The sequence below is a fragment of the Aulonocara sp. 'chitande type north' Nkhata Bay genome, linkage group LG3, assembly GCF_057382095.1.
Source record: "Aulonocara sp. 'chitande type north' Nkhata Bay isolate Kocher_YH1m ecotype deep benthic linkage group LG3, A_spYH_male_GT1.1, whole genome shotgun sequence".
NCBI lineage: Eukaryota > Metazoa > Chordata > Actinopteri > Cichliformes > Cichlidae > Aulonocara > Aulonocara sp. 'chitande type north' Nkhata Bay.
This window is the reverse complement of record NC_141346.1, coordinates 31747468-31762002: the sequence shown is the minus strand read 5'-3', so window position 1 is coordinate 31762002 and position 14535 is coordinate 31747468. Positions and strand designations below refer to the sequence as shown.

Here is a 14535-nt window from a genome sequence, read left to right as displayed (position 1 = left end):
AGAGAAACATTCAACAAAGTGTTTGTGTGGGACTATAGCTGTGATCCTTTTTGCAGTAAGAGTTAGAATGTAACACTGTACAATAATTGGGTGGACTTGCCTATTGTTTTTATTGTTTTGGCTCTTGTTTCTATGAGTACTACAGTAACAACACTTTTCTCACTACTTAAACATCCAGGAATGCAAAAAAAGCACAAAACCCCCTCACACACACAGAATCAGACAAGGTTTGTTTAACCAAAAGATGAAAACGCAATGTCCAGATAAACAGAATCCACTTTCTGCAAAAAAGTAAAAAGCGACTGTCCATCTCACATTCACTCTAATACACTTCTAATAAAAACTGCTCTTTTTTATAACCCTAATCCTTTACAAACACACGAACAAGCCTAAAAAAGTTTGTAAGTTAAACATGGAGTGTGTTATTTGAACATGTGAACATGAGAAGGGACCATGAACTATGAAGAGGAACTAAAGGACAGGCAGGCGTGTTCTTTGTTTCTGCACTGACTCTCCATGCTGTGTGGCTGAAATAAGGTTAGTTCCTCATTTTGCCCCGCAGACCAGAACAGACCCTCATGAGGCCTCAAAAATAAATCTCAGTGCTGAAAGACACACCCAACTGTTATATAATCTCATGGCCCCATGTTATAGAGAACATCTTTATTAACAACTGACAACTGAAATTCTTAGTCTTTATAACTCATCAGATCTTGTGCATTTCTAAATAAACTCATTTTCACCACATGCCAAAAGTTTAATGCAGCTCTAGTTAGATAAGACACAAAGCAACAATCTATTGTGGACGAGTCATGTGTTTATAGAGGTTTCAGTAAACAAAAAAGAAGCAGCAACACGTGTGAGAGGTTTGAATTGATGCAAAAATATAAGCACTGGAAGCAGAACTGCACTGCAAAATGCATTTAATTTGAGAAAGTTAGTAATAAATGTGCATTTATCACAATCTCATAATGTTCATGTTGCTTTGTTTGTGTGCAGTTTGCAGCATAGCTATTCTTTCTTTCCTTCTTTCCTTGGAGTTGAAATTAGTGTCTGGCTAACTTACAACATTTAAAAGAATAACACATTTTATTGCATCTCCATTAAAGGTGAGTGGGTGAAATGCTGAAAGCTGAAAAACAGCTTCAACTTTAGAAGATATTTAAATGAAGAGTTTGCACTGCAATCGGATCTAGTAGAGTCTGAACTGTCTACAGCTTTGTGAGGCAAAGTAAATAAGCTGTGTGAGAGTGCAACGGGGCAGCGTGCCTGTTTCACACAGGGCACTAATGACTACAGAGGGCGGATAGAGGGCATGGAGCAACACACAGGCGCACATATGAAGCCAGGACAGCTGAAAAACATGAGCTACACTGGAGACCAAAGATGGTTTCTTTACGCCAAAACTGAGCTCATGATGCACACATACAAATAAAAGCTCTGAACGTACAAGTACACAAAGGCAGTTTGGAAAAAATTTGCAAATAGCCCTTGAAAGGCATTCTGAGAACACACGTGGAGCAGGGACAGCAGATGCTGACTCGAACATATATTTTTTTTCACCGTTTAAAATAATCCTTTGGGGGTTTTTTTTAATGAAGTTTATGTTTGATTGGTTTCTTTTAGGTCTCCTTTGGTTTTCTTTTTGAAAAGGGTCCAGGCGTTGCTTCAAGTACAAATATTTCTGATGTTTTATTGGATGAGGATGCAGGACTTTTTTTTCCAACAAAGAATGTCCCTCTAATCAAGGACATGCAAGAAAAGCCTGAAAGGAAATCATACATTGCACCTATGAGAAAAAAGAGAATCTTGATAACTAAATGAGAGTTTAATGGATGCTTCAGGTTAATGTTACCCTCTTGTGCTATCTTTAAACTCTCCACGGCTATTACAGCGATTTAAGAGAATATATGCTGAGAATATAATGCTTTTCACTTTGCTGCAGTGATGTAGAAGTACACAAATTGGTCTGTATGTCTGTGGATGTGTTTTCTGTGTTGTTTAGGAAAAAGAAACAAAAATAAAATGAGATAAATAGCCAAGCATTGTGAAGTCTTTCTACAGACTGGATTTCGACTGTTAATTTGGTTGGAGAAAGGAAGAGCCAGAAATGAGATTCTTTGCATCTCTATGTTGCATTTTCAGTGGTTAAAATGTTTTATTACACATCAAAGTCACATCGTAAGAAATCTTACATTAAGTATATCTGCAAAAAAAAAAAACTAGTCGAACTAAAACTACTTGAAAAAAAACTGATTGACAATGTTAGTAAGTTTGCACTTAGCCAGGGGTTGGCTGGCTTTCCTTATGTTTCCCTCTGCAATCACAGCACTGAAAGATGGTGAAACATGTACCCTTAGTCCTGCTCCCTCCGTTCAAAGATGGCCATTTGCTTTTCACATAAATGGCCTCCTTGACTCCCCGCTCGCACTATCCTACCTCCCCGCCCAGAATGTGTACATCCTCATCAGTAGAAGAGCGGCCACTGAACTGTAGGTCTAAACAGACTGCTGAGAACTGGCCTGACCAGCTAGCTGTTTTGTGTCGTGACATGCGCTTAGCCAGGTTTTGGCTGGTTTTCCTGTTTCCTTCATGGCAATCCTAAGGGGAAGAGGGAAAAGTCTGTATTCTGCTCCTGCTTGGAGAGTATTGACTGGAGGTTGCAAATGGGTATGCAGTGCTGCACTAAGAAGCTCCTTGTGATTGCTTTGTTCACTAGCACATTGTCAAAAGTCAACAGGTACCTGCCAATAACCATCCCCATTTATCCCAGTAGAGGAATAGCACACGGTACACCTTGGCTTAGGGAAACATTAAAGACACGTTCCCATACCGGGAGTTGAACCCGGGCCACCTGGGTGAAAACCAGGAATCCTAACCGCTAGACCATATGGGAGTGAGGTGCTTGCACACCACTGTAGTGAAATCAAGGACACTTTTGTAACTCTGCAGTCATGGTGAGTGCAACACAGCACCACCTTAACCACTCCCCCACTGGCTGCAGGTTCTGGTTAAAAGCAGTAACTAGTCAGGGATGACACCATGAGTGAAAACCAACAAATTAACTTGAAAACTGGTGGGAAAATTCTGCAAGTTGTTAAGACTTCAAAGCCCTCCATCAAAAGATTTACTCTTGAGGTGATTCCTGCAAGTTGGACTTGGCATACGTGTGGCAACAGAATTTCATCTCCATGCCATGTAGGACTTTCCATTTATTGGCAAGACATGAAACCCAACACCAAGGGAACTTTGCAGCTACATCTGCGTGGCAGCAGTGGGATTCGAACCCACGCCCCCGAAGAGACTGGAGCCTTAATCCAGCACCTTAGACCGCTCGGTCATGCTACCACTACAACTAGCAGCCTCCTAGCCAAGTACTAGACGGTAAAACTTGAAAAGGTGCAGCACAAACTAGAAGCCCAGAACATTCAGCAATGCTCTTAATGTTGTAGGAAAGAAATGGTCTCCTACTTCACTGAGTGTTTTTGGACAGGATGGCATCTGCCTGCCCTGGGTAAGATCCTATTGCAGCAATGAGATTTCAACCCACACGTGTGAAGAGCCCAAAGCCTTAACCCAGGTCCTTAGACCTCACAACCTAACACCTTACAATGCGGTGGACTTGAAGCACACTTGAGTGGCATGTAGTTACAGCAGGGAAACAGCAAAGCTTGCAAAGGTGTAACACAAACTGGAACGAGTTTCTTCAACTTCATAAACAGTACCTTTGCATAATACCCAAAACTGATTAACAATGGTGATCAGTTTGTTTGCACTGATTAACAATGGGCTGTTGGCTCACTTTCATCATCATTCACATGCAAATTGCCACAACCATTGATCAATGGACAGGATTACCATTCACAGAGAGTTGGGGAATGGCTGCAATCACAGCACTGAAAGATGGTGAAACATGTACCCTTAGTCCTGCTCCCTCCGTTCAAAGATGGCCATTTGCTTTTCACATAAATGGCCTCCTTGACTCCCCGCTCGCACTATCCTACCTCCCCGCCCAGAATGTGTACATCCTCATCAGTAGAAGAGCGGCCACTGAACTGTAGGTCTAAACAGACTGCTGAGAACTGGCCTGACCAGCTAGCTGTTTTGTGTCGTGACATGCGCTTAGCCAGGTTTTGGCTGGTTTTCCTGTTTCCTTCATGGCAATCCTAAGGGGAAGAGGGAAAAGTCTGTATTCTGCTCCTGCTTGGAGAGTATTGACTGGAGGTTGCAAATGGGTATGCAGTGCTGCACTAAGAAGCTCCTTGTGATTGCTTTGTTCACTAGCACATTGTCAAAAGTCAACAGGTACCTGCCAATAACCATCCCCATTTATCCCAGTAGAGGAATAGCACACGGTACACCTTGGCTTAGGGAAACATTAAAGACACGTTCCCATACCGGGAGTTGAACCCGGGCCACCTGGGTGAAAACCAGGAATCCTAACCGCTAGACCATATGGGAGTGAGGTGCTTGCACACCACTGTAGTGAAATCAAGGACACTTTTGTAACTCTGCAGTCATGGTGAGTGCAACACAGCACCACCTTAACCACTCCCCCACTGGCTGCAGGTTCTGGTTAAAAGCAGTAACTAGTCAGGGATGACACCATGAGTGAAAACCAACAAATTAACTTGAAAACTGGTGGGAAAATTCTGCAAGTTGTTAAGACTTCAAAGCCCTCCATCAAAAGATTTACTCTTGAGGTGATTCCTGCAAGCTGGACTTGGCATACGTGTGGCAACAGAATTTCATCTCCATGCCATGTAGGACTTTCCATTTATTGGCAAGACATGAAACCCAACACCAAGGGAACTTTGCAGCTACATCTGCGTGGCAGCAGTGGGATTCGAACCCACGCCCCCGAAGAGACTGGAGCCTTAATCCAGCACCTTAGACCGCTCGGTCATGCTACCACTACAACTAGCAGCCTCCTAGCCAAGTACTAGACGGTAAAACTTGAAAAGGTGCAGCACAAACTAGAAGCCCAGAACATTCAGCAATGCTCTTAATGTTGTAGGAAAGAAATGGTCTCCTACTTCACTGAGTGTTTTTGGACAGGATGGCATCTGCCTGCCCTGGGTAAGATCCTATTGCAGCAATGAGATTTCAACCCACACGTGTGAAGAGCCCAAAGCCTTAACCCAGGTCCTTAGACCTCACAACCTAACACCTTACAATGCGGTGGACTTGAAGCACACTTGAGTGGCATGTAGTTACAGCAGGGAAACAGCAAAGCTTGCAAAGGTGTAACACAAACTGGAACGAGTTTCTTCAACTTCATAAACAGTACCTTTGCATAATACCCAAAACTGATTAACAATGGTGATCAGTTTGTTTGCACTGATTAACAATGGGCTGTTGGCTCACTTTCATCATCATTCACATGCAAATTGCCACAACCATTGATCAATGGACAGGATTACCATTCACAGAGAGTTGGGGAATGGCTGCAATCACAGCACTGAAAGATGGTGAAACATGTACCCTTAGTCCTGCTCCCTCCGTTCAAAGATGGCCATTTGCTTTTCACATAAATGGCCTCCTTGACTCCCCGCTCGCACTATCCTACCTCCCCGCCCAGAATGTGTACATCCTCATCAGTAGAAGAGCGGCCACTGAACTGTAGGTCTAAACAGACTGCTGAGAACTGGCCTGACCAGCTAGCTGTTTTGTGTCGTGACATGCGCTTAGCCAGGTTTTGGCTGGTTTTCCTGTTTCCTTCATGGCAATCCTAAGGGGAAGAGGGAAAAGTCTGTATTCTGCTCCTGCTTGGAGAGTATTGACTGGAGGTTGCAAATGGGTATGCAGTGCTGCACTAAGAAGCTCCTTGTGATTGCTTTGTTCACTAGCACATTGTCAAAAGTCAACAGGTACCTGCCAATAACCATCCCCATTTATCCCAGTAGAGGAATAGCACACGGTACACCTTGGCTTAGGGAAACATTAAAGACACGTTCCCATACCGGGAGTTGAACCCGGGCCACCTGGGTGAAAACCAGGAATCCTAACCGCTAGACCATATGGGAGTGAGGTGCTTGCACACCACTGTAGTGAAATCAAGGACACTTTTGTAACTCTGCAGTCATGGTGAGTGCAACACAGCACCACCTTAACCACTCCCCCACTGGCTGCAGGTTCTGGTTAAAAGCAGTAACTAGTCAGGGATGACACCATGAGTGAAAACCAACAAATTAACTTGAAAACTGGTGGGAAAATTCTGCAAGTTGTTAAGACTTCAAAGCCCTCCATCAAAAGATTTACTCTTGAGGTGATTCCTGCAAGCTGGACTTGGCATACGTGTGGCAACAGAATTTCATCTCCATGCCATGTAGGACTTTCCATTTATTGGCAAGACATGAAACCCAACACCAAGGGAACTTTGCAGCTACATCTGCGTGGCAGCAGTGGGATTCGAACCCACGCCCCCGAAGAGACTGGAGCCTTAATCCAGCACCTTAGACCGCTCGGTCATGCTACCACTACAACTAGCAGCCTCCTAGCCAAGTACTAGACGGTAAAACTTGAAAAGGTGCAGCACAAACTAGAAGCCCAGAACATTCAGCAATGCTCTTAATGTTGTAGGAAAGAAATGGTCTCCTACTTCACTGAGTGTTTTTGGACAGGATGGCATCTGCCTGCCCTGGGTAAGATCCTATTGCAGCAATGAGATTTCAACCCACACGTGTGAAGAGCCCAAAGCCTTAACCCAGGTCCTTAGACCTCACAACCTAACACCTTACAATGCGGTGGACTTGAAGCACACTTGAGTGGCATGTAGTTACAGCAGGGAAACAGCAAAGCTTGCAAAGGTGTAACACAAACTGGAACGAGTTTCTTCAACTTCATAAACAGTACCTTTGCATAATACCCAAAACTGATTAACAATGGTGATCAGTTTGTTTGCACTGATTAACAATGGGCTGTTGGCTCACTTTCATCATCATTCACATGCAAATTGCCACAACCATTGATCAATGGACAGGATTACCATTCACAGAGAGTTGGGGAATGGCTGCAATCACAGCACTGAAAGATGGTGAAACATGTACCCTTAGTCCTGCTCCCTCCGTTCAAAGATGGCCATTTGCTTTTCACATAAATGGCCTCCTTGACTCCCCGCTCGCACTATCCTACCTCCCCGCCCAGAATGTGTACATCCTCATCAGTAGAAGAGCGGCCACTGAACTGTAGGTCTAAACAGACTGCTGAGAACTGGCCTGACCAGCTAGCTGTTTTGTGTCGTGACATGCGCTTAGCCAGGTTTTGGCTGGTTTTCCTGTTTCCTTCATGGCAATCCTAAGGGGAAGAGGGAAAAGTCTGTATTCTGCTCCTGCTTGGAGAGTATTGACTGGAGGTTGCAAATGGGTATGCAGTGCTGCACTAAGAAGCTCCTTGTGATTGCTTTGTTCACTAGCACATTGTCAAAAGTCAACAGGTACCTGCCAATAACCATCCCCATTTATCCCAGTAGAGGAATAGCACACGGTACACCTTGGCTTAGGGAAACATTAAAGACACGTTCCCATACCGGGAGTTGAACCCGGGCCACCTGGGTGAAAACCAGGAATCCTAACCGCTAGACCATATGGGAGTGAGGTGCTTGCACACCACTGTAGTGAAATCAAGGACACTTTTGTAACTCTGCAGTCATGGTGAGTGCAACACAGCACCACCTTAACCACTCCCCCACTGGCTGCAGGTTCTGGTTAAAAGCAGTAACTAGTCAGGGATGACACCATGAGTGAAAACCAACAAATTAACTTGAAAACTGGTGGGAAAATTCTGCAAGTTGTTAAGACTTCAAAGCCCTCCATCAAAAGATTTACTCTTGAGGTGATTCCTGCAAGTTGGACTTGGCATACGTGTGGCAACAGAATTTCATCTCCATGCCATGTAGGACTTTCCATTTATTGGCAAGACATGAAACCCAACACCAAGGGAACTTTGCAGCTACATCTGCGTGGCAGCAGTGGGATTCGAACCCACGCCCCCGAAGAGACTGGAGCCTTAATCCAGCACCTTAGACCGCTCGGTCATGCTACCACTACAACTAGCAGCCTCCTAGCCAAGTACTAGACGGTAAAACTTGAAAAGGTGCAGCACAAACTAGAAGCCCAGAACATTCAGCAATGCTCTTAATGTTGTAGGAAAGAAATGGTCTCCTACTTCACTGAGTGTTTTTGGACAGGATGGCATCTGCCTGCCCTGGGTAAGATCCTATTGCAGCAATGAGATTTCAACCCACACGTGTGAAGAGCCCAAAGCCTTAACCCAGGTCCTTAGACCTCACAACCTAACACCTTACAATGCGGTGGACTTGAAGCACACTTGAGTGGCATGTAGTTACAGCAGGGAAACAGCAAAGCTTGCAAAGGTGTAACACAAACTGGAACGAGTTTCTTCAACTTCATAAACAGTACCTTTGCATAATACCCAAAACTGATTAACAATGGTGATCAGTTTGTTTGCACTGATTAACAATGGGCTGTTGGCTCACTTTCATCATCATTCACATGCAAATTGCCACAACCATTGATCAATGGACAGGATTACCATTCACAGAGAGTTGGGGAATGGCTGCAATCACAGCACTGAAAGATGGTGAAACATGTACCCTTAGTCCTGCTCCCTCCGTTCAAAGATGGCCATTTGCTTTTCACATAAATGGCCTCCTTGACTCCCCGCTCGCACTATCCTACCTCCCCGCCCAGAATGTGTACATCCTCATCAGTAGAAGAGCGGCCACTGAACTGTAGGTCTAAACAGACTGCTGAGAACTGGCCTGACCAGCTAGCTGTTTTGTGTCGTGACATGCGCTTAGCCAGGTTTTGGCTGGTTTTCCTGTTTCCTTCATGGCAATCCTAAGGGGAAGAGGGAAAAGTCTGTATTCTGCTCCTGCTTGGAGAGTATTGACTGGAGGTTGCAAATGGGTATGCAGTGCTGCACTAAGAAGCTCCTTGTGATTGCTTTGTTCACTAGCACATTGTCAAAAGTCAACAGGTACCTGCCAATAACCATCCCCATTTATCCCAGTAGAGGAATAGCACACGGTACACCTTGGCTTAGGGAAACATTAAAGACAGGTTCCCATACCGGGAGTTGAACCCGGGCCACCTGGGTGAAAACCAGGAATCCTAACCGCTAGACCATATGGGAGTGAGGTGCTTGCACACCACTGTAGTGAAATCAAGGACACTTTTGTAACTCTGCAGTCATGGTGAGTGCAACACAGCACCACCTTAACCACTCCCCCACTGGCTGCAGGTTCTGGTTAAAAGCAGTAACTAGTCAGGGATGACACCATGAGTGAAAACCAACAAATTAACTTGAAAACTGGTGGGAAAATTCTGCAAGTTGTTAAGACTTCAAAGCCCTCCATCAAAAGATTTACTCTTGAGGTGATTCCTGCAAGTTGGACTTGGCATACGTGTGGCAACAGAATTTCATCTCCATGCCATGTAGGACTTTCCATTTATTGGCAAGACATGAAACCCAACACCAAGGGAACTTTGCAGCTACATCTGCGTGGCAGCAGTGGGATTCGAACCCACGCCCCCGAAGAGACTGGAGCCTTAATCCAGCACCTTAGACCGCTCGGTCATGCTACCACTACAACTAGCAGCCTCCTAGCCAAGTACTAGACGGTAAAACTTGAAAAGGTGCAGCACAAACTAGAAGCCCAGAACATTCAGCAATGCTCTTAATGTTGTAGGAAAGAAATGGTCTCCTACTTCACTGAGTGTTTTTGGACAGGATGGCATCTGCCTGCCCTGGGTAAGATCCTATTGCAGCAATGAGATTTCAACCCACACGTGTGAAGAGCCCAAAGCCTTAACCCAGGTCCTTAGACCTCACAACCTAACACCTTACAATGCGGTGGACTTGAAGCACACTTGAGTGGCATGTAGTTACAGCAGGGAAACAGCAAAGCTTGCAAAGGTGTAACACAAACTGGAACGAGTTTCTTCAACTTCATAAACAGTACCTTTGCATAATACCCAAAACTGATTAACAATGGTGATCAGTTTGTTTGCACTGATTAACAATGGGCTGTTGGCTCACTTTCATCATCATTCACATGCAAATTGCCACAACCATTGATCAATGGACAGGATTACCATTCACAGAGAGTTGGGGAATGGCTGCAATCACAGCACTGAAAGATGGTGAAACATGTACCCTTAGTCCTGCTCCCTCCGTTCAAAGATGGCCATTTGCTTTTCACATAAATGGCCTCCTTGACTCCCCGCTCGCACTATCCTACCTCCCCGCCCAGAATGTGTACATCCTCATCAGTAGAAGAGCGGCCACTGAACTGTAGGTCTAAACAGACTGCTGAGAACTGGCCTGACCAGCTAGCTGTTTTGTGTCGTGACATGCGCTTAGCCAGGTTTTGGCTGGTTTTCCTGTTTCCTTCATGGCAATCCTAAGGGGAAGAGGGAAAAGTCTGTATTCTGCTCCTGCTTGGAGAGTATTGACTGGAGGTTGCAAATGGGTATGCAGTGCTGCACTAAGAAGCTCCTTGTGATTGCTTTGTTCACTAGCACATTGTCAAAAGTCAACAGGTACCTGCCAATAACCATCCCCATTTATCCCAGTAGAGGAATAGCACACGGTACACCTTGGCTTAGGGAAACATTAAAGACAGGTTCCCATACCGGGAGTTGAACCCGGGCCACCTGGGTGAAAACCAGGAATCCTAACCGCTAGACCATATGGGAGTGAGGTGCTTGCACACCACTGTAGTGAAATCAAGGACACTTTTGTAACTCTGCAGTCATGGTGAGTGCAACACAGCACCACCTTAACCACTCCCCCACTGGCTGCAGGTTCTGGTTAAAAGCAGTAACTAGTCAGGGATGACACCATGAGTGAAAACCAACAAATTAACTTGAAAACTGGTGGGAAAATTCTGCAAGTTGTTAAGACTTCAAAGCCCTCCATCAAAAGATTTACTCTTGAGGTGATTCCTGCAAGTTGGACTTGGCATACGTGTGGCAACAGAATTTCATCTCCATGCCATGTAGGACTTTCCATTTATTGGCAAGACATGAAACCCAACACCAAGGGAACTTTGCAGCTACATCTGCGTGGCAGCAGTGGGATTCGAACCCACGCCCCCGAAGAGACTGGAGCCTTAATCCAGCACCTTAGACCGCTCGGTCATGCTACCACTACAACTAGCAGCCTCCTAGCCAAGTACTAGACGGTAAAACTTGAAAAGGTGCAGCACAAACTAGAAGCCCAGAACATTCAGCAATGCTCTTAATGTTGTAGGAAAGAAATGGTCTCCTACTTCACTGAGTGTTTTTGGACAGGATGGCATCTGCCTGCCCTGGGTAAGATCCTATTGCAGCAATGAGATTTCAACCCACACGTGTGAAGAGCCCAAAGCCTTAACCCAGGTCCTTAGACCTCACAACCTAACACCTTACAATGCGGTGGACTTGAAGCACACTTGAGTGGCATGTAGTTACAGCAGGGAAACAGCAAAGCTTGCAAAGGTGTAACACAAACTGGAACGAGTTTCTTCAACTTCATAAACAGTACCTTTGCATAATACCCAAAACTGATTAACAATGGTGATCAGTTTGTTTGCACTGATTAACAATGGGCTGTTGGCTCACTTTCATCATCATTCACATGCAAATTGCCACAACCATTGATCAATGGACAGGATTACCATTCACAGAGAGTTGGGGAATGGCTGCAATCACAGCACTGAAAGATGGTGAAACATGTACCCTTAGTCCTGCTCCCTCCGTTCAAAGATGGCCATTTGCTTTTCACATAAATGGCCTCCTTGACTCCCCGCTCGCACTATCCTACCTCCCCGCCCAGAATGTGTACATCCTCATCAGTAGAAGAGCGGCCACTGAACTGTAGGTCTAAACAGACTGCTGAGAACTGGCCTGACCAGCTAGCTGTTTTGTGTCGTGACATGCGCTTAGCCAGGTTTTGGCTGGTTTTCCTGTTTCCTTCATGGCAATCCTAAGGGGAAGAGGGAAAAGTCTGTATTCTGCTCCTGCTTGGAGAGTATTGACTGGAGGTTGCAAATGGGTATGCAGTGCTGCACTAAGAAGCTCCTTGTGATTGCTTTGTTCACTAGCACATTGTCAAAAGGCAACAGGTACCTGCCAATAACCATCCCCATTTATCCCAGTAGAGGAATAGCACACGGTACACCTTGGCTTAGGGAAACATTAAAGACACGTTCCCATACCGGGAGTTGAACCCGGGCCACCTGGGTGAAAACCAGGAATCCTAACCGCTAGACCATATGGGAGTGAGGTGCTTGCACACCACTGTAGTGAAATCAAGGACACTTTTGTAACTCTGCAGTCATGGTGAGTGCAACACAGCACCACCTTAACCACTCCCCCACTGGCTGCAGGTTCTGGTTAAAAGCAGTAACTAGTCAGGGATGACACCATGAGTGAAAACCAACAAATTAACTTGAAAACTGGTGGGAAAATTCTGCAAGTTGTTAAGACTTCAAAGCCCTCCATCAAAAGATTTACTCTTGAGGTGATTCCTGCAAGTTGGACTTGGCATACGTGTGGCAACAGAATTTCATCTCCATGCCATGTAGGACTTTCCATTTATTGGCAAGACATGAAACCCAACACCAAGGGAACTTTGCAGCTACATCTGCGTGGCAGCAGTGGGATTCGAACCCACGCCCCCGAAGAGACTGGAGCCTTAATCCAGCACCTTAGACCGCTCGGTCATGCTACCACTACAACTAGCAGCCTCCTAGCCAAGTACTAGACGGTAAAACTTGAAAAGGTGCAGCACAAACTAGAAGCCCAGAACATTCAGCAATGCTCTTAATGTTGTAGGAAAGAAATGGTCTCCTACTTCACTGAGTGTTTTTGGACAGGATGGCATCTGCCTGCCCTGGGTAAGATCCTATTGCAGCAATGAGATTTCAACCCACACGTGTGAAGAGCCCAAAGCCTTAACCCAGGTCCTTAGACCTCACAACCTAACACCTTACAATGCGGTGGACTTGAAGCACACTTGAGTGGCATGTAGTTACAGCAGGGAAACAGCAAAGCTTGCAAAGGTGTAACACAAACTGGAACGAGTTTCTTCAACTTCATAAACAGTACCTTTGCATAATACCCAAAACTGATTAACAATGGTGATCAGTTTGTTTGCACTGATTAACAATGGGCTGTTGGCTCACTTTCATCATCATTCACATGCAAATTGCCACAACCATTGATCAATGGACAGGATTACCATTCACAGAGAGTTGGGGAATGGCTGCAATCACAGCACTGAAAGATGGTGAAACATGTACCCTTAGTCCTGCTCCCTCCGTTCAAAGATGGCCATTTGCTTTTCACATAAATGGCCTCCTTGACTCCCCGCTCGCACTATCCTACCTCCCCGCCCAGAATGTGTACATCCTCATCAGTAGAAGAGCGGCCACTGAACTGTAGGTCTAAACAGACTGCTGAGAACTGGCCTGACCAGCTAGCTGTTTTGTGTCGTGACATGCGCTTAGCCAGGTTTTGGCTGGTTTTCCTGTTTCCTTCATGGCAATCCTAAGGGGAAGAGGGAAAAGTCTGTATTCTGCTCCTGCTTGGAGAGTATTGACTGGAGGTTGCAAATGGGTATGCAGTGCTGCACTAAGAAGCTCCTTGTGATTGCTTTGTTCACTAGCACATTGTCAAAAGTCAACAGGTACCTGCCAATAACCATCCCCATTTATCCCAGTAGAGGAATAGCACACGGTACACCTTGGCTTAGGGAAACATTAAAGACACGTTCCCATACCGGGAGTTGAACCCGGGCCACCTGGGTGAAAACCAGGAATCCTAACCGCTAGACCATATGGGAGTGAGGTGCTTGCACACCACTGTAGTGAAATCAAGGACACTTTTGTAACTCTGCAGTCATGGTGAGTGCAACACAGCACCACCTTAACCACTCCCCCACTGGCTGCAGGTTCTGGTTAAAAGCAGTAACTAGTCAGGGATGACACCATGAGTGAAAACCAACAAATTAACTTGAAAACTGGTGGGAAAATTCTGCAAGTTGTTAAGACTTCAAAGCCCTCCATCAAAAGATTGACTCTTGAGGTGATTCCTGCAAGTTGGACTTGGCATACGTGTGGCAACAGAATTTCATCTCCATGCCATGTAGGACTTTCCATTTATTGGCAAGACATGAAACCCAACACCAAGGGAACTTTGCAGCTACATCTGCGTTGCAGCAGTGGGATTCGAACCCACGCCCCGGAAGAGACTGGAGCCTTAATCCAGCACCTTAGACCGCTCGGTCATGCTACCACTACAACTAGCAGCCTCCTAGCCAAGTACTAGACGGTAAAACTTGAAAAGGTGCAGCACAAACTAGAAGCCCAGAACATTCAGCAATGCTCTTAATGTTGTAGGAAAGAAATGGTCTCCTACTTCACTGAGTGTTTTTGGACAGGATGGCATCTGCCTGCCCTGGGTAAGATCCTATTGCAGCAATGAGATTTCAACCCACACGTGTGAAGAGCCCAAAGCCTTAACCCAG

At 45.5% G+C, this 14535-nt stretch overlaps 1 protein-coding gene and 16 non-coding genes across 17 annotated transcripts in view; all 17 read right to left on the bottom strand.

Moving 5' to 3' along the window:
- The window catches only part of nhsl2 (NHS-like 2), a 203644-nt gene that overhangs the window by 159511 nt on the left and 29598 nt on the right, over positions 1-14535 (bottom strand). The gene's annotated exons all lie outside the window — the stretch shown is intronic.
- trnae-uuc (transfer RNA glutamic acid (anticodon UUC)) lies at positions 2825-2896 on the bottom strand. The gene has a single exon. It is a non-coding gene; the product is annotated as a tRNA-Glu (tRNA).
- Positions 3267-3348, bottom strand: trnal-aag (transfer RNA leucine (anticodon AAG)). Its single transcript has one exon. It is a non-coding gene; the product is annotated as a tRNA-Leu (tRNA).
- trnae-uuc (transfer RNA glutamic acid (anticodon UUC)) lies at positions 4390-4461 on the bottom strand. The gene has a single exon. It is a non-coding gene; the product is annotated as a tRNA-Glu (tRNA).
- trnal-aag (transfer RNA leucine (anticodon AAG)) lies at positions 4832-4913 on the bottom strand. Its single transcript has one exon. It is a non-coding gene; the product is annotated as a tRNA-Leu (tRNA).
- Positions 5955-6026, bottom strand: trnae-uuc (transfer RNA glutamic acid (anticodon UUC)). The gene has a single exon. It is a non-coding gene; the product is annotated as a tRNA-Glu (tRNA).
- On the bottom strand, positions 6397-6478 carry trnal-aag (transfer RNA leucine (anticodon AAG)). Its single transcript has one exon. It is a non-coding gene; the product is annotated as a tRNA-Leu (tRNA).
- Positions 7520-7591, bottom strand: trnae-uuc (transfer RNA glutamic acid (anticodon UUC)). The gene has a single exon. It is a non-coding gene; the product is annotated as a tRNA-Glu (tRNA).
- trnal-aag (transfer RNA leucine (anticodon AAG)) lies at positions 7962-8043 on the bottom strand. The gene has a single exon. It is a non-coding gene; the product is annotated as a tRNA-Leu (tRNA).
- On the bottom strand, positions 9085-9156 carry trnae-uuc (transfer RNA glutamic acid (anticodon UUC)). The gene has a single exon. It is a non-coding gene; the product is annotated as a tRNA-Glu (tRNA).
- Positions 9527-9608, bottom strand: trnal-aag (transfer RNA leucine (anticodon AAG)). Its single transcript has one exon. It is a non-coding gene; the product is annotated as a tRNA-Leu (tRNA).
- trnae-uuc (transfer RNA glutamic acid (anticodon UUC)) lies at positions 10650-10721 on the bottom strand. The gene has a single exon. It is a non-coding gene; the product is annotated as a tRNA-Glu (tRNA).
- Positions 11092-11173, bottom strand: trnal-aag (transfer RNA leucine (anticodon AAG)). The gene has a single exon. It is a non-coding gene; the product is annotated as a tRNA-Leu (tRNA).
- On the bottom strand, positions 12215-12286 carry trnae-uuc (transfer RNA glutamic acid (anticodon UUC)). The gene has a single exon. It is a non-coding gene; the product is annotated as a tRNA-Glu (tRNA).
- trnal-aag (transfer RNA leucine (anticodon AAG)) lies at positions 12657-12738 on the bottom strand. The gene has a single exon. It is a non-coding gene; the product is annotated as a tRNA-Leu (tRNA).
- Positions 13780-13851, bottom strand: trnae-uuc (transfer RNA glutamic acid (anticodon UUC)). The gene has a single exon. It is a non-coding gene; the product is annotated as a tRNA-Glu (tRNA).
- trnal-aag (transfer RNA leucine (anticodon AAG)) lies at positions 14222-14303 on the bottom strand. The gene has a single exon. It is a non-coding gene; the product is annotated as a tRNA-Leu (tRNA).